Below are 25,140 nucleotides of genomic sequence, written 5' to 3'. Positions count from 1 at the left end.
ATATCTTGGAAGCCGATGTTTTTTTGTAGTTTCTTATCATGCTGGGTTGCAGGGTGCTGTCGTATTACAGCCGGCCGCCATAATTGCGGTGGAATGCGGTGCCTGGATCCGCCGTGTCTCTCTCCGTAGTTCCGGGGTTGGTAGTTTTCGGCGAGAATACGAGTCTGCGTTATTATGAGGTGTATATTTTGTTCAAAACCCTTTCAATACACTAAATTTGAATCTCTATCTTGTAGCTTTAATGTTAACACATCTCTCGAAGGGTGTTAAAGAACATTTTCTCACTATGATTACAATCAAATGTATCAATATTTGGTGTAGTAGCACTTATGTTTCATTTACACTTTCTTGGCAGTGGACACAAAACGAGACATAATACGTCTCGTCTCGAAAACTAGACGGTGGAGTATATCTATCTTACCGAAAGCAGTATTTCTCGCCAACGGTCATACCTCGCTGAATATACCGGTTCTCGTCTGATCACCGAAGTCAAGCAGCGTCGGGCCTGGTAAGTACTTGGATTGGTGACCGCCTGGGAACACCAGGTACTGTTGGCAAACTTTTTGTTTCTTTAATGGTGATAATGACCTTTTTCGTAACTTGAAACCAATCAATCATCCACAGTTTCTGTAGAATCACCTCTTTTATAGCTGTCAGCAAATAAAATATGTAAAAATGTATATTAGTATATAGGAATATCTTGGAAGCCGATGTTTTTTTGTAGTTTTTTATCATGCTGGGTTGCAGAGTGCTGCTTTATTAGAGCCGGCCGCCATAATTGCGGTGGGGATCTGTGAATGGCTCCCCCGTGTCGCTCTCCGTAGGTCCGGCGTTGGTAGTTTTCGGCGAGGGTACGTGTCTGCTTTCTTATGGGGTGTATATTTTGTGCAAAATCCTTTCACTCCACTACATTTTCTTTTCTATCTTGTAGCGCTAATGTTAACACATCTCTCGAAGTGTCTTAGAGCACATTTTCTCACTATGATTACAATGAATTGTATCATTATTTGTTGTACAAAATCGTATGTTTCTTCTACACATACTTGGCAGTGCACACAAGACGAGACATAACCCGTCTCGTCTCGAAAACTAGAAGGTGGAGTATATCTATCTTACCGAATGCAGTACCTTTCGCCAGCGGTCATACCTCGCTGAATATACCGGTTCTCGTCCGATCACCGAAGTCTGCAGCGTCGGGCCTGGTAAGTACTTGGATGGGTGACCGCCTGGGAACACCAGGTACTGTTTGCATCTTTTTTTTTAATGCTGATAATGACCTTTTTTGAAACTTGAAGTCAATCAATCACCCACAGTTTTTGAGGAATCGCTCCCCGAAGATCCGACTTTTTTAGTTTTTCTGCGAGGATACCTTCCTGCCACATTATTTGATGTATTTATGTGCGTTTTTTGTTTAAAAACCCAACCCTTCACAAAATGTGTTTCTCTGACTTTTAGCTTTAATGTTAACACATCTCTCGAAGGTTGTTAAAGCACATTTTCTCACTATGATTACAATGAAATGTATCATTAATAGTAACAATTATGTTTCATCTGCACATTCTTGGCAGTGAACACTAAACGAGACATAACCCGTCTCGTCTCGAAAACTAGACGGTGGAGTATATCTATATTACCGAAAGCAGTACAGTCACGGACACTGCCGGCTTGTAATGAATACATTGACTTTCAATGGAATCGTTACAAGCTTCAGTGTCCGTGACTGTACCTTTCGCCAAAGGTCATACCGCGCTGAATATACCGGTTCTCGTCCGATCACCGAAGTCAAGCAGCGTCGGGCATGGTAAGTACTTGGATGGGTAACTGCCTGGGAACACCAGGTACTCTTGGCAACCTTTTTATTTGTTTTGGTTGATAGTGACCTTTTTGTAATTTGAAACTAATCAATCATCCACAGTTTCTGCAGAATCACCTCTTTTATAGCTGTAAGCAAATAATATATGTAAAAAATGTATATTAGTATATATGAATATCTTGGAAGCCGATGTTTTTTTGTAGTTTCTTATCATGCTGGGTTGCAGGGTGCTGTCGTATTACAGCCGGCCGCCATAATTGCGGTGAAATGCGGTGCCTGGATCCGCCGTGTCTCTCTCCGTAGTTCCGGCGTTGGTAGTTTTCGGCGAGAATACGAGTCTGCGTTATTATGAGGTGTATATTTTGTTCAAAACCCTTTCAATACACTCAATTTGAATCTCTATCTTGTAGCTTTAATGTTAACACATCTCTCGAAGGGTGTTAAAGAACATTTTCTCACTATGATTACAATCAAATGTATCAATATTTGGTGTAGTAACACTTATGTTTCATTTATACTTTCTTGGCAGTGCACACAAAACGAGACATAATACGTCTCGTCTCGAAAACTAGACGGTGGAGTATATCTATCTTACCGAAAGCAGTATTTCTCGCCAACGGTCATACCTCGCTGAATATACCGGTTCTCGTCTGATCACCGAAGTCAAGCAGCGTCGGGCCTGGTAAGTACTTGGATTGGTGACCGCCTGGGAACACCAGGTACTGTTGGCAAACTTTTTGCTTCTTTAATGGTGATAATGACCTTTTTCGTAACTTCAAACCAATCAATCATCCACAGTTTCCGTAGAATCACCTCTTTTATAGCTGTCAGCAAATAAAATATGTAAAAAATGTATATTAGTATATATGAATATCTGGGAATGGGATGTTTTTTTAGTTTTTTATCATGCTGGGTTGCAGAGTGCTGCTGTATTAGAGCCGGCCGCCATAATTGCGGTGGGGATCTGTGAATGGCTCCCCCGTGTCGCTCTCCGTAGGTCCGGCGTTGGTAGTTTTCGGCGAGGGTACGTGTCTGCTTTCTTATGGGGTGTATATTTTGTGCAAAATCCTTTCACTCCACTACATTTTCTTTTCTATCTTGTAGCTCTAATGTTAACACATCTCTCGAAGTGTCTTAGAGCACATTTTCTCACTATGATTACAATGAATTGTATCATTATTTGTTGTACAAAATCGTATGTTTCTTCTACACATACTTGGCAGTGCACACAAGACGAGACATAACCCGTCTCGTCTCGAAAACTAGAAGGTGGAGTATATCTATCCTACCGAATGCAGTACCTTTCGCCAACGGTCATACCTCGCTGAATATACCGGTTCTCGTCCGATCACCGAAGTCTGCAGCGTCGGGCCTGGTAAGTACTTGGATGGGTGACCGCCTGGGAACACCAGGTTCTGTTTGCATCCTTTTTTTTAATGCTGATAATGACCTTTTTTGAAACTTGAAGACAATCAATCACCCACAGTTTTTGAGGAATCGCTCCCCGAAGATCCGACTTTTTTAGTTTTTCTGCGAGGATAATTCCTGCCACATTATTTGATGTATTTTATGTGCGTTTTTTGTTTAAAAACCTAACCCTTCACAAAATGTGTTTCTCTGTCTTTTAGCTTTAATGTTAACACATCTCTCGAAGGTTGTTAAAGCACATTTCTCACTATGATTACAATGAAATGTATCATTAATAGTAACAATTATGTTTCATCTGCACATTCTTGGCAGTGAACACTAAACGAGACATAACCCGTCTCGTCTGGAAAACTAGACGGTGGAGTATATCTATATTACCGAAAGCAGTACAGTCACGGACACTGCCGGCTTGTAATGAATACATTGACTTTCAATGGAATCGTTACAAGCTTCAGTGTCCGTGACTGTACCTTTCGCCAACGGTCATACCTCGCTGAATATACCGGTTCTCGTCCGATCACCGAAGTCTGCAGCGTCGGGCCTGGTAAGTACTTGGATGGGTGACCGCCTGGGAACACCAGGTACTGTTTGCATCCTTTTTTTTAATGCTGATAATGACCTTTTTTGAAACTTGAAGTCAATCAATCACCCACAGTTTTTCAGGAATCGCTCCCCGAAGAGCCGGCTTTTTTAGTTTTTCTGCGAGGATACCTTCCTGCCATATTATTTGATGTATTTTATGTGCGTTTTTTGTTTATAAACCAAACACTTCACAAAATTTCCTTCTCTGTCTTTTAGCTTTAATGTTAACACATCTCTCGAAGGTTGTTAAAGCACATTTTCTCACTATGATTACAATCAAATGTATCATTAATAGTACCAATTATGTTTCATCTACACTTTCTTGGTAGTCCACACTAAACGAGACATAACCCGTCTCGTCTCGAAAACTAGACGTTGGAGTATATCTATCTTACCGAGAGCAGTACCTTTCGCCAACGGTCATACCGCGCTGAATATACCGGTTCTCGTCCGATCACCGAAGTCAAGCAACGACGGATCTTGTAAGTACTTGGATGGGTGTCAGCCTGGGAGCACCAGGTACTGTTAGCAACCTTTTGTTTTTTAATGGTGATAATGACTTTTTTTTAACTTGAAGTCAATCAATCACAAATATTTCTCGCAGAATCGCTTCCCAAAATGCCGGCGTTGGTAGTTTTTCTGCGAGGATACGTTCCTGCAATATTATTTGATGTATTTTTGGGCTTTTCTGTTTAACATCCCAACCCTGCACAAAATTTCCTTCTCTGTCTTTTAGCTTTAATGTTAACACATGTCTCGAAGAGTGTTAAAGCACATTTTCTCACTATGATTAAAATCGAATGTATCAATATTTGGTGTAGTAACACTTACGTTTCATCTACACTTTCTTGGCAATGCACACAAAACAGGACATAATACGTCTCGTCTCGAAAACTAGACGGTGGAGTATATCTATCTTACCGAGAGCAGTACCTTTCGCCAACGGTCATACCGCGCTGAATATACCGGTTCTCGTCCGATCACCGAAGTCAAGCAGCGTCGGGCCTGGTAAGTACTTGGATGGTTGACTGCCTGGGAACACCAGGTACTGTTGGCAACCTTTTTTTTGTTTTGGTTGATAATGACCTTTTTGTAATTTGAAACCAATCAATATCCACAGTTTCTGCAGAATCACCTCTTTTATAGCTGTAAGGAAATAATATATGTAAAAAATGTATATTAGTATATATGAATATCTGGGAAGCCGATGTTTTTTTTTTTAGTTTCTTATCATGCTGGGTTGCGTTGTGCAGTCGTATTACAGCCGGCCCCCATAATTGCGGTCCATAGCGGTGCCTGGATCCGCCGTCTCTCTCTCCGTAGGTCCGGCGTTGGTAGTTTTCGTCGAGAATACGAGTCTGCGTTATTATGGGGTGTATATTTTGTTCAAAACCCTTTCAATGCACTAAATTTGAATCTCTATCTTGTAGCTTTAATGTTAACACATCTCCCGAAGTTTGTTAGAGCACATTTTCTCACTATGATTACAATGAATTGTATCATTATTTGTAGTACAAAATCGTATGTTTCTTCTGCACAATCTTGGCATTGCCCAAGAAACGTGAGATGTCCCGACTCGTCTCGAAAACTAAAAGGTGGCCTATATGTAACTTAGCGAAAGCAGTGTCTTTCGCCAACGGACATACCGCGTTAAATATACCTGTTTTCGTCCCTAAAAAAAAGTCAAGCAGCGACGGGTCTGGTAAGTACTTGGATGGGTGACAGCCTGGGAGCACCAGGTACTGCTGGCAACGTTTTTGCCTTTTTAATGGTGATAATGACATTTTTGTAACTTGAAATCAATCAATCACAAACATTTTTTGCAGAATCGCTTCCCGAAGAGCCGGCGTTGGTAGTTTTTCTGCGAGGATACGTTCCTGACATATTATTTGATGTATTTTTGGCCGTTTTTGTTTAAAATCTCAACCCTGCACAAAATTTCCTTCTCTGTCTTTTAGCTTTTATGTTAACATATCTCTCGAAGGTTGTTAAAGCACATTTTCTCCGTATGATTACAATGAAATATATCATTATTTTGTGGAGTAACAATTATATGTTTCATCTACACATTCTTGGCAGTGCACACAAAATGAGACATAACCCATCTCGTCTCGAAAACTTGAAGGTGGAGTATATGTATCTTACCGAATGCAGTACCTTTCGCCAACGGTCACACCTCGCTGAATATACCGGTTCTCGTCCGATCACCGAAGTCAAGCAGCGTCGGGCCTGGTAAGTACTTGGATGGGTGACCGCCTGGGAACACCAGGTACTGTTGGCAAACTTTTTTTTAAAGCTGATAATGACCTTTTTTGAAACTTGAAGTCAATCAATCACCCACAGTTTTTGAGGAATCGCTCCTCGAAGATCCGACTTTTTTAGTTTTTCTGCGAGGATACCTTCCTGCCACATTATTTGATGTATTTTATGTGCGTATTTTGTTTAAAAACCCAACCCTTCACAAAATGTGTTTCTCTGTCTTTTAGCTTTAATGTTAACACATCTCTCGAAGGTTGTTAAAGCACATTTTCTCACTATGATTACAATGAAATGTATCATTAATAGTAACAATTATGTTTCATCTACACATTCTTGGCAGTGCACACTAAACGAGACTTAACCCGTCTCGTCTGGAAAACTGGACGGTGGAGTATATCTATATTACCGAAAGCAGTACCTTTCGCCAACGGTCATACCGCGCTGAATATACCGGTTCTCGTCCGATCACTAAAGTCAAGCAGCGTCGGACATGGTAAGTACTTGGATGGGTGACTGCCTGGGAACACCAGGTACTGTTGGCAACCTTTTTCTTTGTTTTGCTTGATAGTGACCTTTTTGTAATTTGAAACTAACCAATCATCCACAGTTTCTGCAGAATCACCTCTTTAAAAACTGTAAGCAAATAATATATGTAAAAAATGTATATTAATATATATGAATATCTTGGAAGCCGATGTTTTTTTGTAGTTTCTTATCATGCTGGGTTGCAGGGTGCTGTCGTATTACAGCCGGCCGCCATAATTGCGGTGGAATGCGGTGCCTGGATCCGACGTGTCTCTCTCCGTAGTTCCGGCGTTGGTAGTTTTCGGCGAGAATACGAGTCTGCGTTATTATGAGGTGTATATTTTGTTCAAAACCCTTTCAATACACTCAATTTGAATCTCTATCTTGTAGCTTTAATGTTAACACATCTCTCGAAGGGTGTTAAAGAACATTTTCTCACTATGTTTACAATCAAATGTATCAATATTTGGTGTAGTAACACTTATGTTTCATTTACACTTTCTTGGCAGTGCACACAAAACGAGACATAATACGTCTCGTCTCGAAAACTAGACGGTGGAGTATATCTATCTTACCGAAAGCAGTATTTCTCGCCAACGGTCATACCTCGCTGAATATACCGGTTCTCGTCTGATCAACGAAGTCAAGCAGTGTCGGGCCTGGTAAGTACTTGGATTGGTGACCGCCTGGGAACACCAGGTACTGTTGGCAAACTTTTTGCTTCTTTAATGGTGATAATGACCTTTTTTGTAACTTGAAACCAATCAATCATCCACAGTTTCTGTAGAATCACCTCTTTTATAGCTGTCAGCAAATAAAATATATAAAAAATGTATATTAGTATATATGAATATCTGGGAATGGGATGTTTTTTTTAGTTTTTTATCATGCTGGGTTGCAGAGTGCTGCCGTACTAGAGCCGGCCGCCATAATTGCGGTGGGGATCTGTGAATGGCTCCCCCATGTCGCTCTCCGTAGGTCCGTCGTTGGTAGTTTTCGGCGAAGGTACGTGTTTGCTTTCTTATGGGGTGTATATTTTGTGCAAAATCCTTTCACTCCACTACATTTTCTTTTCTATCTTGTAGTCTAATGTTAACACATCTCTCGAAGTGTCTTAGAGCACATTTTCTCACTATGATTACAATGAATTTTATCATTATTTGTTGTACAAAATCGTATGTTTCTACTACACATTCTTGGCAGTGCACACAAGACGAGACATAACACGTCTCGTCTCGAAAACTAGAAGGTGGAGTATATATTTCTTACCGAATGCAGTACCTTTCGCCAACGGTCATACCGCGCTGAATATACCGGTTCTCGTCCGATCACCGAAGTCTGCAGCGTCGGGCCTGGTAAATACTTGGATGGGTGACCGCCTGGGAACACCAGGTACTGTTTGCATCCTTTTTTTTAATGCTGATAATGACCTTTTTTGAAACTTGAAGTCAATCAATCACCCACAGTTTTTGAGGAATCGCTCCCCGAAGAGCCGGCTTTTTTAGTTTTTCTGCGAGGATACCTTCCTGCCATATTATTTGATGTATTTTATGTGCGTTTTTTGTTTATAAACCAAACACTTCACAAAATTTCCTTCTCTGTCTTTTAGCTTTAATGTTAACACATCTCTCGAAGGTTGTTAAAGCACATTTTCTCACTATGATTACAATGAAATGTATCATTAATAGTAACAATTATGTTTCATCTACACATTCTTGGCAGTCCACACTAAACGAGACATAAACTAGACGTTGGAGTATATCTATCTTACCGAGAGCAGTACCTTTCGCCAACGGTCATACCGCGCTGAATATACCGGTTCTCGTCCGATCACCGAAGTCAAGCAGCGTCGGGCCTGGTAAGTACTTGGATGGTTGACTGCCTGGGAACACCAGGTACTGTTGGCAACATTTTATTGTTTTGGTTGATAATGAACATTTTGTAATTTGAAACCAATCAATCATCCACAGTTTCTGCAGAATCACCTCTTTTATAGCTGTAAGCAAATAATATATGTAAAAAATGTATATTAGTATATATGAATATCTGGGAAGCCGATGTTTTTTTTTTTGTTTCTTATCATGCTGGGTTGCGTTGTGCAGTCGTATTACAGCCGGCCGCCATAATTGCGGTGGATAGCGGTGCTTGGATCCGCCGTGTCTCTCTCCGTAGGTCCGGCGTTGGTAGTTTTCGTCGAGAATACGAGTCTGCGTTATTATGGGGTGTATATTTTGTTCAAAACCCTTTCACTGCACTAAATTTGAATCTCTATCTTGTAGCTTTAATGTTAACACATCTCCCGAAGTTTGTTAGAGCACATTTTCTCAATATGATTACAATGAATTGTATCATTATTTGTAGTACAAAATCGTATGTTTCTTCTGCACATTCTTGGCATTGCCCAAGAAACGTGAGATGTCCCGACTCGTCTCGAAAGCTAGACGGTGGCCTATATGTAACTTACCGAAAGCAGTGTCTTTCGCCAACGGACATACCGCGTTAAATATACCGGTTTTCGTCCCTAAAAAAAGTCAAGCAGCGACGGGTCTGGTAAGTACTTGGATGGGTGACAGCCTGGGAGCACCAGGTACTGTTGGCAACGTTTTTGCCTTTTTAATGGTGATAATGACATTTTTGTAACTTGAAATCAATCAATCACAAACATTTTTTGCAGAATCGCTTCCCGAAGAGCCGGCGTTGGTAGTTTATCTGCGAGGATACGTTCCTGCCATATTATTTGATGTATTTTTGGCCGTTTTTGTTTAAAATCTCAACCCTGCACAAAATTTCCTTCTCTGTCTTTTAGCTTTTATGTTAACATATCTCTCGAAGGTTGTTAAAGCACATTTTCTCAGTATGATTACAATGAAATATATCATTATTTTGTGTAGTAACAATTATGTTTCATCTACACATTCTTGGCAGTGCACACAAAAGGAGATATAACCCTTCTCGTCTCGAAAACTTGAAGGTGGAGTATATGTATCTTACCGAATGCAGTACCTTTCGCCAACGGTCACACCTCGCTGAATATACCGGTTCTCGTCCGATCACCGAAATCAAGCAGCGTCGGGCCTGGTAAGTACTTGGATGGGTGACCGCCTGGGAACACCAGGTACTGTTGGCAACCTTTTTTTAAAGCTGATAATGACCTTTTTTGAAACTTGAAGTCAATCAATCACCCACAGTTTTTGAGGAATCGCTCCCCGAAGATCCGACTTTTTTAGTTTTTCTGCGAGGATACCTTCCTGCCACATTATTTGATGTATTTTATGTGCGTTTTTTGTTTAAAAACCCAACCCTTCACAAAATGTGTTTCTCTGTCTTTTAGCTTTAATGTTAACACATCTCTCGAAGGTTGTTAAAACACATTTTCTCAGTATGATTACAATGAAATATATCATTATTTTGTGTAGTAACAATTATGTTTCATCTACACATTCTTGGCAGTGCACACTAAACGAGACATAACCCGTCTCGTCTGGAAAACTAGACGGTGGAGTATATCTATATTACCGAAAGCAGTACCTTTCGCCAACGGTCATCCGCGCTGAATATACCGGTTCTCGTCCGATCACCGAAGTCAAGCAGCGTCGGGCATGGTAAGTACTTGGATGGGTGACTGCCTGGGAACACTAGGTACTGTTGGCAACTTTTTTCTTTGTTTTGGTTGATAGTGACCTTTTTGTAATTTGAAACTAATCAATCATCCACAGTTTCTGCAGAATCACCTCTTTAATAACTGTAAGCAAATAATATATGTAAAAAATGTATATTAGTATATATGAATATCTTGGAAGCCGATGTTTTTCTGTAGTTTCTTATCATGCTGGGTTGCAGGGTGCTGTCGTATTACAGCCGGCCTCCATAATTGCGGTGGAATGCGGTGCCTGGATCCGCCGTGTCTCTCTCCGTAGTTCCGGCGTTGGTAGTTTTCGGCGAGAATACGAGTCTGCGTTATTATGAGGTGTATATTTTGTTCAAAACCCTTTCAATACACTCAATTTGAATCTCTATCTTGTAGCTTTAATGTTAACACATCTCTCGAAGGGTGTTAAAGAACATTTTCTCACTATGTTTACAATCAAATGTATCAATATTTGGTGTAGTAACACTTATGTTTCATTTACACTTTCTTGGCAGTGCACACAAAACGAGACATAATACGTCTCGTCTCGAAAACTAGACGGTGGAGTATATCTATCTTACCGAAAGCAGTATTTCTCGCCAACGGTCATACCTCGCTGAATATTCCGGTTCTCGTCTGATCACCGAAGTCAAGCAGCGTCGGGCCTGGTAAGTACTTGGATTGTTGACCGCCTGGGAACACCAGGTACTGTTGGCAAACTTTTTGCTTCTTTAATGGTGATAATGACCTTTTTTGTAACTTGAAACAAATCAATCATCCACAGTTTCTGTAGAATCACCTCTTTTATAGCTGTCAGCAAATAAAATATGTAAAAAATGTATATTAGTATATATGAATATCTGGGAATTGGATGTTTTTTTTTTAGTTTTTTATCATGCTGGGTTGCAGAGTGCTGCTGTATTAGAGCCGGCCGCCATAATTGCGGTGGGGATCTGTGAATGGCTCCCCCGTGTCGCTCTCCGTAGGTCCGGCGTTGGTAGTTTTCGGCGAGGGTACGTGTCTGCTTTCTTATGGGGTGTATATTTTGTGCAAAATCCTTTCTCTCCACTACATTTTCTTTTCTATCTTGTAGCTCTAATGTTAACACATCTCTCGAAGTGTCTTAGAGCACATTTTCTCACTATGATTACAATGAATTGTATCATTATTTGTTGTACAAAATCGTATGTTTCTTCTACACATTCTTGGCAGTGCACACAAGACGAGACATAACCCGTCTCGTCTCGAAAACTAGAAGGTGGAGTATATCTATCTTACCGAAAGCAGTACCTTTCGCCAACGGTCATACCTCGCTGAATATACCGGTTCTCGTCCGATCACCGAAGTCTGCAGCGTCGGGCCTGGTAAGTACTTGGATGGGTGACCGCCTGGGAGCACCAGGTACTGTTTGCATCCTTTTTTTTAATGCTGATAATGACCTTTTTTGAAACTTGAAGTCAATCAATCACCCACAGTTTTTGAGGAATCGCTCCCCGAAGAGCCGGCTTTTTTAGTTTTTCTGCGAGGATACCTTCCTGCCATATTATTTGATGTATTTTATGTGCGTTTTTTGATTATAAACCAAACACTTCACAAAATTTCCTTCTCTGTCTTTTAGCTTTAATGTTAACACATCTCTCGAAGGTTGTTAAAGCACATTTTCTCACTATGATTACAATGAAATGTATCATTAATAGTAACAATTATGTTTCATCTACACATTCTTGGCAGTCCACACTAAACGAGACATAACCCGTCTCGTCTCGAAAACTAGACGTTGGAGTATATCTATCTTACCGAGAGCAGTACCTTTCGCCAACGGTCATACCGCGCTGAATATACCGGTTCTCGTCCGATCACCGAAGTCAAGCAACGACGGATCTGGTAAGTACTTGGATGGGTGACAGCCTGGGAGCACCAGGTACTGTTAGCAACCTTTTGTTTTTTAATGGTGATAATGACTTTTTTGTAACTTGAAGTCAATCAATCACAAATATTTTTTGCAGAATCGCTTCCCAAAAAGACGGCGTTGGTAGTTTTTCTGCGAGGATACGTTCCTGCCATATTATTTGATGTATTTTTGGCCTTTTCTGTTTAACATCCCAACCGTGCACAAAATTTCCTTCTCTGTCTTTTAGCTTTAATGTTAACACATGTCTCGAAGAGTGTTAAAGCACATTTTCTCACTATGATTACAATCAAATGTATCAATATTTGGTGTAGTAACACTTACGTTTCAACTACACTTTCTTGGCAGTGCACACAAAACGGGACATAATACGTCTTGTCTCGAAAACTAGACGGTGGAGTGTATCTATCTTACCGAAAGCAGTACCTTTCGCCAACGGTCATACCTCGCTGAATATACCGGTTCTCGTTAGATCACCGAAGTCAAGCAGCGTCGGGCCTGGTAAGTACTTGGATGGGTGACCGCCTGGGAACACCAGGTACTGTTGGTAACCTTTTCTTTAATGCTGATAAAGACCATTTTTGAAACTTAAAGTCAATCAGTCACCCACAGTTTTTGAGGAATCGCTCCCCGAAGAGCCGACGTTGGTAGTTTTTCTGCGAGGATACCTTCCTGCCATATTATTTGATGTATTTTATGTTCGTCTTTTGTTTGAAAACCAATCACTTCACAAAATTTCCTTCTCTGTCTTTTAGCTTTAATGTTAACACATCTCTCGAAGGTTGTTAAAGCACATTTTCTCACTATGATTACAATGAAATGTATCATTATTTGTTGTACAAAAACCTATGTTTCTTCTACACATTCTTAGCATTGCCCACGAAACGTGAGATGTCCCGACTCGTCTCGAAAACTAGAAGGTGGCCTATATGTAACTTACCGAAAGCAGATTCTTTCGCCAACGGACATACCGCGTTAAATATACCGGTTTTCGTCCCAAAACAGAAGTCAAGCAGCGACGGATCTGGTAAGTACTTGGATGGGTGTCCGCCTGGGAGCACCAGGTACTGTTAGCAACCTTTTGCTTTTTTAATGGTGATAATGACTTTTTTGTAACTTGAAGTCAATCAATCACAAATATTTTTTGCAGAATCGCTTCCCAAAAAGCCGGCGTTGGTAGTTTTTCGGCGATGATACGTTCCTGCCATATTATTTGATGTATTTTTTGGCGTTTCGGTTTAACATCCCAACCCTGCACAAAATTTCCTTCTCTGTCTTTTAGCTTTAATGTTAACACATCTCTCGAAGAGTGTTAAAGCACATTTTGTCACTATGATTACAATCAAATGTATCAATATTTGGTGTAGTAACACTTACGTTTCATCTACACTTTCTTGGCAGTGCACACAAAACGGGACATAATACGTCTCGTCTCGAAAACTAAACGATGGAGTATATCTATCTTACCGAAAGAAGTACCTTTCGTTAACGGTCATACCGCGCTGAATATACCGGTTCTCGTCCGATCACCGAAGTCAAGCAGCGTCGGGCCTGGTAAGTACTTGGATGGGTGACCGCCTGGGAACACCAGGTACTGTTGGCAACATTTTTTTTTGTTTTGGTTGATAATGACCTTTTTATAATTTGAAACCAATCAATCATCCACAGTTTCTGCAGAATCACCTCTTTTATAGCTGTAAGCAAATAATATACGTAAAAAATGTATATTAGTATATATGAATATCTGGGAAACCGATGTTTTTTTTAAATTTCTTATCATGCTGGGTTGCAGGGTGCAGTCGTATTACAGCCGGCCACCATAATTGCGGTGGATAGCGGTGCCTGGATCCGCCGTGTCTCTCTCCGTAGGTCCGGCGTTGGTAGTTTTCGGCGAGAATACGAGTCTGCGTTATTTTGGGGTGTATATTTTGTTCAAAACCCTTTCACTGCACTAAATTTTAATCTCTATCTTGTAGCTTTAATGTTAACACATCTCTCGAAGTTTGTTAGAGCACATTTTTTCACTATGATTACAATGAATTGTATCATTATTTGTAGTTCAAAATAGTATGTTTTTTCTGCACATTCTTGGCATTGCCCAAGAAACGTGAGATGTCCCGACTCGTCTCGAAAACTAAGAGGTGGCCTATATGTAACTTACCGAAAGCAGTGTCTTTCGCCAACGGACATTCCGCGTTAAATATACCGGTTTTCGTCCCTAAAAAAAAGTCAAGCAGCGACGGGTCTGGTAAGTTCTTGGGTGGGTGACAGCCTGGGAGCACCAGTACAGTTGGCAACGTTTTTGCCTCTTTAATGGTGATAATGACATTTTTGTAACTTGAAGTCAATCAATCACAAACATTTTTTGCAGAATCGCTTCCCGAAGAGCCGGCGTTGGTAGTTTTTCTGCGAGGATATTTTCCTGCCATATTATTTGATGTATTTTTGGCCGTTTTTGTTTAAAATCTCAACCCTGCACAAAATTTCCTTCTCTGTCTTTTAGCTTTTATGTTAACATATCTCTCGAAGGTTGTTAAAGCACATTTTCTCAGTATGATTACAATGAAATATATCATTATTTTGTGTAGTAACAATTATGTTTCATCTACACATTCTTGACAGTGCACACAAAATGAGACATAACCCGAGTAGTTGTATTTGTGGTATTATAAACTCAACAAATGATGAGCCCCCCTCAAGCAGATTTGGCTACACTTAAAACAAGCTCAACATGCCCATATGAGTTTTTTGCTCAAGTGTAGCACCCTGTCTAACGCAAGATTTTTGTAAAAATGCCCTCGGGAATTTCCCGAAACTACAGTGTACAAATGATGACCCCCCTCAGATTGATTTGCCCACACTTATAAAAGTTGCATCAGCCAGATTGTTGTCCATAAGCTTGTTAAAAATATGCCTTTCTTGATATTGTTTTGGATACACTTGAAATTAAGCCAAAATCCTCATAAAACCCATACCCACCCACACCCACCCACACCTACATACGCACACACACACCCATACACACACACACACACATATGTTTACTTCTGGTTTATTTCTATTGCATCATGTTGTGCAACAAATTATTATCCAATATTATGCAACAAATTATAAGGCAAGAGCTCTTGCATCATGCTGTGCAACAAATTATTATCCAATATTATGCAATAAATTATTAGGCATGTGTTGTTTTCTGATTGGTTAATTATGACATAATGTGATGATGTGTTATATTCTGATTGCTTTATTGTTTCAGATATTTTAATCCATGCTTAGGGTATATAAAGAGATTTTGCATTACATATCAGCCAGTATTGTGAGAGTGGCTGAGGAGTACAGATGTGTTGTTACAGTGTTTCTCATACTACAGGTCTGTTTGGTTTAATATATAACATTTCTTATTATTCATATTAAATATATTTCTGGTATATTGAACAAAAGGGCTTATATTTTGTAAAAAAAATCTGATATTTGTTACATCCAGCTTGTTTGTTGTAATCCACTCATATTTAGAGTCAGGCTTATATCTGTCCCAGCCTGTTATACAAAAATCAATACATAACACAGTGTAAGGTCCTTGCCTTTCTAGGACATGCATGTCTGCGCAGGCATTTGTGCTAGGTCAGTGTAGATCAATATTTATTCTCTTTTTCCACTTGTAGGCTATTAGCTTTACAACCTGTCATAGTAAGCATAGAGTTTTGATTTAAAACCCAAAAAATTTTATATAATAAACCGAGGATAAAAATTAATAATATTAACATATTAAATATACACAAGAAATAAACAAAGCACACAGCTGAACAAAATATAAATATATTAAGTACAAAATTTTGAATTGAACCCCAGGAAATCTTATATAATAAACCAACAACAAAAATGCCAAATCAAAAATATTGCAATCAGTGTAATAAAAATATATCCAGCCCCAATTTTGCTAGGCACCAAAAAAATTGTGACCCAGGCAAATATAGAACTCCCACAAAAATATGCCCCAAATGCCATAAAATATTTAGCAAGGCATATTTCAATAGACATGTAGGCTCTTGTTCTGCACAGTCATCAACATTGCCCCCACAACCATCTACATCTGGTCTGAAAAGGAAGCATGAAACACCTGTTAATGCTAGACCGGCAAAGCAGCCACGCTATGCACCACCTATCCATAGCAGTTTTAATGGCCAACTTAGGGATCACTGTTTTGTATCAGAGCCAAGATGTGACATTAAGAATTTTTTGAACAGTATAAATCCTGATGTGCAGGCAATTCTAAATGCACATAATGGCTCTTATAAGCTGTCCCTCAAATTGTTTACACAATATAAGAAGCCAAATGGCACAAAATTTACACAGCCCCACATAACAGAAACTGTACCTGTTTATTCAAATACAAATTCAGACAAAATAATAAGCAGTTTGATAAATCAATTTTGCTGGAAAAGAGTCAGGATGGAGCCTATGCGGATCTCCACACAAGTTATATATTAATATTTCTGAATTCAGCCCATTACAAGGATCTACATATCTGCCATTACCTGCGAATATTAAAAACAAAAGAGCCGTGGTTAACATAGAAAATACCGACCAGAAATGCTTTTTGTGGTGTATTTTAGCTGCTTTGTTTCCAGTTTTAAGGAATCCTGAGAGAATAAGTTATTATAAACAGCATGAACACATTTTTAATGAAGCAATGAAGGGCTTAGAATATCCAATGTCTGTTCAGAATATTGATAAATTTGAAAAAAAGGCCAGGGATATCAATGGTAAACAATTATCTATTAATGTATTTACTTGTTCTACTGGCCGTGGCATTTGCTTGATAGCACCTCTCAGAATCAGTACACTTGATGATGATTCTGCTCTTCCGATTGATCTGCTCTTAATTGAAGGGGATGACACACACCATTACACTCTGATACACAGTCTTGAAGCTTTAGTCAGAAAACAACAAGGCAAATCCAATACAATATTCAAGTTGTGCCGAAGATGTTTAACTGTATTTGATGGTAGAAAAATGGTGAATGGGGTTTGTAAAGAGAATGCAGAAATTGCTAAAAACAAGTTAATTGAACATTTAAAATATTGTGGCAACCATAAACCTGTTCATATGCTTATGCCTAATCCAAGTGAAAATGCCAAATTCAAAAAGTTTGAAGCCTTGTTGGAACACCCAGCATATATAGTCTGTGATTTTGAATCAAATCTCAAACTTCTTGCATTCTGTAGCCCAGACCCTGAGGAATCTTCAATTACATCATATCAATTTGTAACATTCCAAATATTATATATTCAATTTGGGAATATTACTCGTACTTTTGGTACGTTTATACAGTTTATTTTGGAGAAAATAAACTCTCCACCGCAAAATACGATAGCGCTACGACGTTTAGATGGTGTTGCCATCTGTCGTAGATAAGCTAAACCTATACTCTCCTCCCCCCCTTCCCCTTTTCTTGCACGATGCCCGATCGTCATCAACACAGTTCGCATCCGGTCTTCGAAACAGCACATACAGTCGTTTAGCAGCGGAGCAGGATCGCCTTGCCTATACGCAATTCCTTCGCCCACGCATTGCAATGGTGAGATGGGAATACAACTTTGGAAGCCACGATTTCTAGACTCGTGAAGAGGCCCACGAATGCAGTTACGTGATCCATACCATGTGCTTGCGATTGTGATAAGGACCATCAGAAGGATTGCATTAAGGTATAGTGGACGTTTGTTGATTTCGATCCTGTTACCGACTTGCCCTTTTTGAACTGTACAATTACCCTCCTTTCTTGTGATTATTCAGCGAGCTGTTTGTTCGGAGTTTCTTCTCCAACACATTACCCCCCCCTTTTTTGACTTTTTAGATATAAATTAACGTGCCGAGTATAATGGTACAGTGCTTCGGATAGTGAACTCTGTTAATTTATACATATTTTTTGGAACTGATAATAATACCAAGTCAAGGTACGCCCAACACGAAGCATTAGACATTTCTACTCCAATATTTTCGTATAACAGTCCAATCCCAAAGAAAGAGCGATTAGCTGTCTATTCTCATGCGTTTTGGGGACTGAATAATCGATTGTGACAAAAGAAAATAAATTTTGTTTTCTTTACGCAAGGAAATGCTGTGTAGACCCTGTTGAAAGATAGTAAGCAACGGTTTAAATCGCGTTCGTCAAATGACAATGTGCCTTTTTGTAATTCTTCCCCCTTTCCCTCTTTAATAAGTCGTACCCCCGGAACACCTTAAGCAGTAGCCTCAAAGCCATGCACAATATATATATATATATATATATATATGTATATGTAGGGTACTTATGCTTAATTGTACGTAGTTGTTAAGGATTCATTGTTATTGAAGAACACCTCCGTAGATTGTTATCGGCATTGCATTGCCCTTTGTTAAGTAGTACAGTCACGGGAACGTAGATTTTTCAATTGGACTTGTTCCTTGTACTCATTTTTTTGTAAAGAATATTTCCCCTCTTAAAAAAGAGAGGTTGAGTGTCATGTAATAATATTTCACGTTGTTGTTAAGCAGTCAAGATAGTCTAAAACTGTTGAAATAAAAAGGAGGTTAAAATTGAAGTTTTTTTTCTTTATCTTTTTGCTAGCTTCTGTCTCGTTAGAGTTAAATCGAGCACATTGAAAGAATGCAATATACACTGAGATGTGTTTTTGAATAGGAACCAGGATACTGTACTTGAATGGTTAAAGTCACATACACCTTTTTGGCTGTTCTCTCTCCCCCCCTTCTTTTGCTTCTTTTGAAGATTACAATGATTATTAAATTATGCATGCCTGTTTGATCAATTAGTATTAAGAAGGTTAATTGTGATTAAGTATTTTTAGTGTCACCCAGTTGTTACAGGAACATTCTGTTGACAGCATAAATAAGCAAAGTAGCAATTGGAACGGAATCTTCGTGATTTTTGACCGTTCCTCGGATTCCTGCGTTTAGCGGAACATGACGTTGCCTTTCTGTTGATGGTTTACGTGTTTGGAACATATTTGCCCAACGGAAACGTAGCGTCGGAAGGTGTTTATGACCCTTGCATGGAGTAGGCACTAACAAGGGTATATTTACCACGCGCTTCCATTGACTATACATTAACGTACCGGGTTAGTTAGTTGCCTTAACCAGACAAGCGTCATAAAGTTTTGGTACCAGAGCAGGTTTAGTGATTTACCTTACCTTTGTCAAGTAACCTTGCAGAAGGAAGAAATATTTTCACAACCCCCTCCCAAAATTTTTTTCCCCACTTAATTTTTCTCATATTTTTTTTTCTTTTTCTTCTTTTGACATAATGACTATTGATGTATCATCCCCTTGTTCCAGTTTCTTATAAAACGGGACATGGTTCTATACCGTGTTTTTCCCTTAAGTAATGCCTTTAATAAAACTTCATCTAAACTTCAGGAACGATGGTCGGGTCCCGTACAAATATTCAAAATGTTAACACCGGTGACGGCCTTATTGGTGGATCCCGATACTCAACAGTTGATCCGTAAGGCACATGTGACTCATCTCAAACCGTATATTATACGGAACCTTGACTCTCCTGTGTCACCTGTGGTCTTGGCACATACACAGGTGGGTCAGACCCTACATAATTCTGCTGCCCCCTAGACCTACTTATGTATCAACATTTTGGTTTTTTTTTTTCAATTCATTAAATTGTCAACATAAGAAGTGTCTTAGATGTAAGGGTATTATGGTAATTTTTATATGCATTATTGTTATTAAGTGTATTATCCTTATAAATGTGTCTATTTTTTAATACAATGTTTATGGAGTGATATTATGTAAAATTATTATTGTCTATAGTGTGGGTATTTTGGTTAATCACAAGTATTTGTAATGCATGCGCTCTGTAATGATGCTACTTCCTTCTCTTCCTTCCTTCAGTAGGTGTAGTCTTAACTTTCCTGTTTCTCTTTCTAACTTCTACCTTTATTATTCTTGATTTGATTCCTTTCCTTTTCTTTTTTTTCATATTTTCACGAGGCTATTTCTATACTACAATTACGCCATGGAAGAATTCCGTTGCATCCTTGCTAGTGTGACCATCTGGCGACGAGTGTGTACTACGCCTCGGAACATTTCGTAGTGTTGCGCATCGCTTTAATTCTTGTGTAGGCCTTTGCCTGGTAGTGATTCTGTGTTCTGGCGTCGCCCAGTTTGAAAACATTTTTGCTATCTGTTTTGCTATTTGATCTAAAGGTGATGAAATTGGTAATTTTTGCCTGCGTATGATCTCTTTGCAATATTGGATCCAGGATGGCCAATATGGAGTTCAAGGTTATTTATGTGTCTTGTGGACCTTGATATATCATCCTTGTTGATATTTATGTGGGCATTTTCAACCGGTATGTTATTATACCTTGATGGATTTCTTTTTGCCACTATTAATATTAATCTAACTATTCTGGGTGTTATACTCTGAGTTTGATATTTATATTATGTTTTGGTTCTACTTACCATATAAACGCTTAGAAATTTTTTTCCCTGCAGGTTTATTTTGGGGGATTGTACATTGTTGGTGTGTGTTTCTATTTTAATTGTATTTCTCTGCTCATACCTGTATTTTTGCGTTAAAAGCTGAGAAAATGGTCGTTTTATAAGCTATATATATATTCGGGTGTTTGTTTTATGCATATCTTCATAATTTAAGTGCAACTCTTGGCTTGTAAGACTTTGAAGCTACTTGGTCGTTTAGGCCATTATTTCCTTGTTACTTTATTTTGCAGGCAATTTTTTCTTTCTTTTCCCAGGGCCCGGGAGTTTGTAACATTCCAAATATTATATATTCAATTTGGGAATATTACTCGTACTTTTGGTACGTTTATACAGTTTATTTTGGAGAAAATAAACTCTCCACCGCAAAATACGATAGCGCTACGACGTTTAGATGGTGTTGCCATCTGTCGTAGATAAGCTAAACCTATACTCTCCTCCCCCCCCTTCCCCTTTTCTTGCACGATGCCCGATCGTCATCAACACAGTTCGCATCCGGTCTTCGAAACAGCACATACAGTCGTTTAGCAGCGGAGCAGGATCGCCTTGCCTATACGCAATTCCTTCGCCCACGCATTGCAATGGTGAGATGGGAATACAACTTTGGAAGCCACGATTTCTAGACTCGTGAAGAGGCCCACGAATGCAGTTACGTGATCCATACCATGTGCTTGCGATTGTGATAAGGACCATCAGAAGGATTGCATTAAGGTATAGTGGACGTTTGTTGATTTCGATCCTGTTACCGACTTGCCCTTTTTGAACTGTACAATTACAGTAGTAATGCACCCCTTTTCAGTCCGATAAATCAATTGATTGGAAAAGATCGATCAAAGATCAATTGATGACGCAGCAGTTTTTTTTTGTTTTTTTTACGTCATAAAAGGGGCGGGGCTTATTTTGTAAGGATGAATTTGATTGGTCGTGACGTCATAAATGGGCGGGGCTTATTTTGTAAGGAGCGTTTTGATTGGTTGGAGGAATTCGGGTTTTTCCCGCGGGAGTTTCCGGCGTCTGAAAACAGATGGCGTTGATGTGTCAGAAAGTCTGGGGTGGGGAGGAGGAAAAGTACGGGGTGACGGTTGGTTTTCTCGGAATTGAAGTACGTGTTTTCGGGGTCTGAATACAGATGGCGTTGATGAGTCACGGGTTTTTCCAGTGACGGTTGGTCGGTAGTTTCCGGTGTCTGAGAACAGATGGCGTTGATGAGTCAGAAAGTCTGGGGTGGGGAGGAGGAAAAGTAGGCGACGCGGTGACGGTTGGTTTTCTCGGAATTGGAGTACGTGTTTTCGGGGTCTGAAAACAGATGGCGTTGATGAGTCACGGGTTTTTCCAGTGACGGTTGGTCGGTAGTTTCCGGTGTCTGAAAACAGATGGCGTTGATGAGTCAGAAAGTCTGGGTTGGGAGGAGGAAAGGTTTTTGTTATGTTATTTTGGCATGTGACGTCATATATAAATTGGAGTACGTGTTTCCGGTGTTTGAAAACAGATGGCGTTGATGAGTCATTCTAGGGAATTCCAGGAATTGGGCGTGTCTGTTTTCTGTCTGAAAGGAACATGTTCGAACATGTTTTAGGTTGATGAGCCATTCTTGGAAATTCTTGGAATCGGGTGTGGATATTTTCTGTCTGAAAGGAACATGTTCGAACATGTTTTAGGCTCGGTCTTCTAGAGGACTATTTGAAGTATGTTTAACGGAAATTTGACGTAGAAAAAAGGAAGGTATAAATAGAAGGGATACATGATAATAGCGTCATGCGAGGATGGATGTGTGCGGTACAAGACTGTCTGATAATGGCGTGAATTTCTACGAGGTTAGCTACGAGGAGTTCTGGGAACTTGTTCGATCTTGCGGCGACCTGGACAACGATCGAACGGCCCTGCATCGGGTGCTGAGTTATTTCCCGTTTATGTATGTAGCGATACCTGAATCTCCCTGGTGTGGATGTTACCTGTTCAACGGATTAGGAAAAGGAGTCCATCATCACTGCGAGACGTTGAAGGAGATAGAAGAGAGGAAAAGAAGAGCGGACGAGAGAACAGGATTTCCAAGTCACAGGTGTATGTGCGAACTACGTCGCAGGAAGGAAGAGGATAAGATCGGTGAAGCTTTGAAGGAGAGAGTGAAAGAGTGGCTGTCTTTGTTGGCGAACAGAAATTCCTTGTGGTGTTCTGGCTGTGATCGTCCTTTGTTACGTAAATTAGAAGGACATCCCTGTTTCCCTGTGGTTCCTGCAGAAGGTTTCGGTGTCCGCAGACGTCTGTTCCCCGACGATCCTCTGGCTGTTCCTTTATCGCCGATACCTGGGACGCCGTCACCTACAGTATCCGATTACTTCACCTTTTATGACGTATGAGAGTGTTTACTTATCACGTCTGCAGGACTCACGCCGAGCCGTATGTTATCAATTACTTATCAGTGAATTCGAGATACAGAACATACAGAAAGTGGGCTATAGGATTACGTCAGACTCCGGAAGAATTAGTGACTGCAGGATTTTACTATTCAGGCTTTAGCGACAGAGTATTATGTTTTCATTGTTTGTACGGACTTTGCGATTGGACATCCAAAGATTGTCCGATTCTAGGACATTACATGTTGGTACCCCAGTGTCCTTTTATACAGAGTGTTGCGGCGTTACATCGTAACTCCAAGAGCTGCAAGTATTGCGACAGTATAGAGACTCTTGAGAAAACGTCCGATAAACCTAGTGTGGATTCTGTGTGCAAAATATGTTTTGAGAATCCTAGCAGTGTTGTAATTCTCCCGTGTCGACATTTTGTTTCCTGCGGATCCTGTGCTTCCCAATTGGACAAGTGCGCCGTATGCCGGGGTAGCATTGAAGATACGTTGACAGTTTTCACCTGATGAACAAAATGGATGTCTGTTTTTTGGACGTTCAAGGTCTTCGAGGAGCAGGAGGAGAATTTGTGTGGAAAGAAGTCGGAATTTTAAAATTTCCTTTTGACAATGCATTTGATTGTTTAGTGAAATCTCCATATGGTTTACACTGTTTGAGTGAAAAGTATCGCCGAGTGAATTACTGGCTCCGTGCCAACAAACACGGTCTCAACTGGGGAGATGGATGGCTGCCGTATGAGAAATTAGGAGATCTGTTATATGTTGTGCTTGTGAATCAAATAGTGTACGTTAAAGGTACGGAGAAAGTGAAATGGTTTGAAAAATTACTTGGAAAAAAAGGTAAAAATAAAATATCCGTACGTAACATCGAAGAACTTGAATGTCCAAAATTGAATAGTGTGAAAAACATTTCAGGAAGATGCAAAGAACATAGCAAATGTGAAAATGTAAAAAAAAACCTGTGCAGTTGAAAATGTCTGGAAGATGTACAGTTTCTATTGTAATAAGTACAAGAAATAAAAGAGTTTTTTTAAAATATACAAATGTTTTATTTACAATCGGTAATATGGGTTTAAATACATAGCATAACACAAATGTTGTATTTACAATTGAATATGAAAGGTTTACAATACCTGAAGGGTTATATTACAATACATAAAATAACAGCGGTTGATGTACAATACATAAAAGAACAATGATTCATTTACAATGGCTACTTACAACATCAGATACATGAAAGTAACAGAACTTATTTACAATGTCAATGTCTGCCCAAGATTGTTCTCAAGATATATTTCAATCATCAGTTCGTTGTACCAAAGAATATAAAAATAGTTCACTAAATTGGGCACTTCTTTTTTTTCTGAAACCATATTTTTCTTGATGCAATATACAAAAGCCTCCATTTCGGGTTGCAATTTATGATAACGTTCGTTCTTTAATTTCTGCAGAGGCCAAAAAAGGTTACACAAAAATAAGTGTAGTTCAGAGGCTGTGAAAATAAAAGCATCGGATGAATGATGCTGATACATCGAGATACAACGTTTCCCGAAAAAATTTACAGCACTGACGGTGATATTTCCTGTAACCAAGTAATTAAATCGACGACCTGTTTCGACGTAATTCAGTAAGTCAGATTTCAAAGCCCACAGTTCTCTAATCTGCTTAGAATCGATGCGTACGGGTGATCTCCCCTGTTGCGAAAACTCCCACACCAAATTGAAAGGGGATTGCTTTTCGAATCCTATTGCCACGAACTTGTTTTTTTCCTTGTTCAGAAAATATGTGTTAGCAAGATAGAGATCTAAACACGCCTCTACGTTGTGTAGTCCAGGACATTCGATTGTATCTGGGGAAAAGCCGATCTCCCTACGACGTTTCATGAAATCACAGTCTGTAGTCACATCTACCCCCTCGTCCATCGGTTCGTTCTTGATAGGGACAGTTTCGATTTTGAGGGGCTGCACACGTTTGCGGGTTTTACGTTTGGAAGCATCATCCTGATGGGTCATGCGTTTCACTAGTTTATCGTGTTTTTCCATTGTAGAATCCTTAGTAGGCTCCATGATGTTTTCACTAGAGCTGTCTCGACGACACTGAGAGAAAGCTACAGCAGCACACA

General features: G+C 39.7%; 9 non-coding genes and 11 pseudogenes across 9 annotated transcripts; all 20 read left to right on the top strand.

Annotated features, from left to right (window-relative positions):
- The first annotated feature begins 438 nt into the window (after positions 1 to 438).
- LOC145995496 (5S ribosomal RNA) lies at positions 439 to 557 on the top strand. The gene has a single exon (XR_014442546.1). It is a non-coding gene; the product is annotated as a 5S ribosomal RNA (ribosomal RNA).
- Positions 558 to 1,133: 576 nt separating this feature from the next.
- LOC145995747 (5S ribosomal RNA) lies at positions 1,134 to 1,251 on the top strand (annotated as a pseudogene).
- Positions 1,252 to 1,731: 480 nt separating this feature from the next.
- On the top strand, positions 1,732 to 1,850 carry LOC145995689 (5S ribosomal RNA; annotated as a pseudogene).
- Positions 1,851 to 2,425: 575 nt separating this feature from the next.
- LOC145995495 (5S ribosomal RNA) lies at positions 2,426 to 2,544 on the top strand. The gene has a single exon (XR_014442545.1). It is a non-coding gene; the product is annotated as a 5S ribosomal RNA (ribosomal RNA).
- A 575-nt stretch (positions 2,545 to 3,119) lies between these two features.
- Positions 3,120 to 3,237, top strand: LOC145995753 (5S ribosomal RNA; annotated as a pseudogene).
- Positions 3,238 to 3,716: 479 nt separating this feature from the next.
- Positions 3,717 to 3,834, top strand: LOC145995719 (5S ribosomal RNA; annotated as a pseudogene).
- Positions 3,835 to 4,235: 401 nt separating this feature from the next.
- LOC145995800 (5S ribosomal RNA) lies at positions 4,236 to 4,354 on the top strand (annotated as a pseudogene).
- Positions 4,355 to 4,761: 407 nt separating this feature from the next.
- On the top strand, positions 4,762 to 4,880 carry LOC145995474 (5S ribosomal RNA). The gene has a single exon (XR_014442525.1). It is a non-coding gene; the product is annotated as a 5S ribosomal RNA (ribosomal RNA).
- A 1,105-nt stretch (positions 4,881 to 5,985) lies between these two features.
- Positions 5,986 to 6,104, top strand: LOC145995832 (5S ribosomal RNA). Its single transcript, XR_014442732.1, has one exon. It is a non-coding gene; the product is annotated as a 5S ribosomal RNA (ribosomal RNA).
- A 401-nt stretch (positions 6,105 to 6,505) lies between these two features.
- LOC145995705 (5S ribosomal RNA) lies at positions 6,506 to 6,624 on the top strand (annotated as a pseudogene).
- A 575-nt stretch (positions 6,625 to 7,199) lies between these two features.
- On the top strand, positions 7,200 to 7,318 carry LOC145995704 (5S ribosomal RNA; annotated as a pseudogene).
- Positions 7,319 to 7,893: 575 nt separating this feature from the next.
- On the top strand, positions 7,894 to 8,011 carry LOC145995763 (5S ribosomal RNA; annotated as a pseudogene).
- Positions 8,012 to 8,395: 384 nt separating this feature from the next.
- On the top strand, positions 8,396 to 8,514 carry LOC145995473 (5S ribosomal RNA). The gene has a single exon (XR_014442524.1). It is a non-coding gene; the product is annotated as a 5S ribosomal RNA (ribosomal RNA).
- Positions 8,515 to 9,615: 1,101 nt separating this feature from the next.
- LOC145995631 (5S ribosomal RNA) lies at positions 9,616 to 9,734 on the top strand. Its single transcript, XR_014442676.1, has one exon. It is a non-coding gene; the product is annotated as a 5S ribosomal RNA (ribosomal RNA).
- A 406-nt stretch (positions 9,735 to 10,140) lies between these two features.
- Positions 10,141 to 10,258, top strand: LOC145995746 (5S ribosomal RNA; annotated as a pseudogene).
- Positions 10,259 to 10,833: 575 nt separating this feature from the next.
- LOC145995643 (5S ribosomal RNA) lies at positions 10,834 to 10,952 on the top strand. The gene has a single exon (XR_014442688.1). It is a non-coding gene; the product is annotated as a 5S ribosomal RNA (ribosomal RNA).
- A 578-nt stretch (positions 10,953 to 11,530) lies between these two features.
- On the top strand, positions 11,531 to 11,648 carry LOC145995745 (5S ribosomal RNA; annotated as a pseudogene).
- Positions 11,649 to 12,049: 401 nt separating this feature from the next.
- LOC145995780 (5S ribosomal RNA) lies at positions 12,050 to 12,168 on the top strand (annotated as a pseudogene).
- A 407-nt stretch (positions 12,169 to 12,575) lies between these two features.
- LOC145995388 (5S ribosomal RNA) lies at positions 12,576 to 12,694 on the top strand. The gene has a single exon (XR_014442444.1). It is a non-coding gene; the product is annotated as a 5S ribosomal RNA (ribosomal RNA).
- A 934-nt stretch (positions 12,695 to 13,628) lies between these two features.
- On the top strand, positions 13,629 to 13,747 carry LOC145995829 (5S ribosomal RNA). The gene has a single exon (XR_014442729.1). It is a non-coding gene; the product is annotated as a 5S ribosomal RNA (ribosomal RNA).
- Positions 13,748 to 25,140: the final 11,393 nt, after the last annotated feature.

This window comes from Lepisma saccharinum, chromosome 11 (assembly GCF_977018435.1).
Source record: "Lepisma saccharinum chromosome 11, izLepSacc3.1, whole genome shotgun sequence".
Lineage (NCBI taxonomy): Eukaryota > Metazoa > Arthropoda > Insecta > Zygentoma > Lepismatidae > Lepisma > Lepisma saccharinum.
The sequence above is the reverse complement of the archived record's forward strand: the minus strand, read 5'-3'. Positions and strand labels throughout refer to the sequence as shown.